The sequence below is a fragment of the Garra rufa genome, chromosome 1 (assembly GCF_049309525.1).
Source record: "Garra rufa chromosome 1, GarRuf1.0, whole genome shotgun sequence".
Taxonomy (NCBI): Eukaryota; Metazoa; Chordata; class Actinopteri; order Cypriniformes; family Cyprinidae; genus Garra; species Garra rufa.
In genome coordinates, this window is record NC_133361.1 from 34,501,794 (window position 1) to 34,503,775 (window position 1,982).

The window sequence follows — 1,982 nt, forward strand, 5'->3', positions numbered from 1 at the left end:
GCTTGAAATGTCTACTTTTAAATGAAGTAAGTCATGTCGGAAAAAAAAATTCTCTGATAAAAGAAATCCGTATGATACCAACTCGAGTTCCAGTTGTTCCCTTTTAAACTCATTATCTCTAATGTGATCACACCCATGAGCGGCTCCTCTTTAAAAATGTTCAAATGTTTTAAACATCCATGTGAGACACGTAGGTAAACGCCCACATCACCTCCTTAAACAAATGTGAACATTCATCAAGTTCATCTTGGCTAGTTTTCGCTTATTGAAGAAGATGCGCTGAGAGGAATAAACCAGACTTTACCTCAGAAGAACGCAACGTGATGCGATGCGCAGCTTTGCAGGTCCTATGGCTAAGAGAGAGCATACCTGGATGAAAACCACTTCAGTGAGCTTAATTATAGTAACACTACATTTTAACATTTTAAATACAAAACACCTGCAGTTGTTTACGAGACATTGTTGTCACTACAGCTGCTCGAGCGCAGAGAAAATGGCAGCCAGCGTTCAACCGGCTGAAGGCGAGATATGCAAATACGGGACCATCAACGGTCATGGGCGGGGCCTGAGCACTATGATGTCATATAGACCGATTTGGTGTTTGCAAGCAGTGATGATGTTTTTTGGTGGGTGGAGCTTATCTGATGGCAGAAAATTACACTTTTTTTAGTAGTGGTCTCAAAGTAGATTTGAAATCCCATACTTCTGGGTTTCCTCAGAACTGACAAAATTGCTATTGTTGGATTACATTGAAGTCCAAACTAGGAGTTGTAAACTTGCATTTGTGGGAAAAAAAAGATAAAGATAAAATAGGTAAATATTATGTAAAATGTTTTTTTTTTTTTTTTAAAGGTTTAACTAGTATTTCATGCTGTAACTGTAATACAATATGTCCCTGTATGAACGGCATATGTGAATGTTATCTAAACAAATTGTTTAAACCAAATTTATGCTTTAAAAGTAGAGTAATCATAGCAGGTTTCATCCATTAGTCTTTCTGTTTAAACATCTGCGTTTAGCTTTAAACGTCAGCTTTGACACCAGTATTCTATAAAAATGATTTGCATTCCGATTCTGACATCCAAAGACACAACAATACATTTTTTTCTCTTATTCCATGGATTTAACCAGTTTCCCTCCACTTGTTACCAGTGTGTTTCTGCCACCAAAATGTGTGCGCAGCTGCAGGTGATGCAACTGATATATACTCCAAACTTGTCAATTGCTCATAAAATCAAAACGGCTTGATAATTGAGAGGGTTTGGGTTTATTAGGGATTAAACGAAAAGGGTAAATGGATTTTTATCATTGTTGGGTGGTTGTGTCCACACACTAAATTCTTAATATTGTTTCTCCCCTTCCCCCCTCTTTAGACTCGACTCTCACATCGGTTGCCAGATTGACAAGTTGACAACATGCAACAAGGAAGAGTGCAACTGACAATGGAAGTCTACGAACCTTACACTGTGAGCAGATGAGTTGATTATTCCTTTTTTAACATGTGGTCATAGAGCTTTCTAAATGGATGCTGGGGCCTTTTAGATCAAGTAGAATGGGCGATCTCTGACCCAGTTTGTTTGCTCTCTTTAATATCTGCAGAATGTTGTGTTTTTTGCAAACTGGCAACCCAGGCTGTCAAAATATTATTAGATAAACTGTAAGCGTGTGAAGTGACACAGACCAAAACAAAAACAGACATTACGACACGGAATGCACATTTTCAAAGTATAATAATTGGCTGTAGCATTGTTTTTCAGAGAAATAAATATGTGAACTTACTTTTTATACTTTAGTACAGTCAAAAAATTAAATGCAGCACCTTTAAAGTATATAAGTTGATCCTTTTATTGTTGTTGATGGAAAACAAATTAAACAAAGCAAATTAATACAACGGTTAATAATGTTTTAACAAATGTTTAAACCCATTTTAAACCCATTTGTGATCCAGAAAATAAATAAAAATTTTAATCTTTAATAGAGGC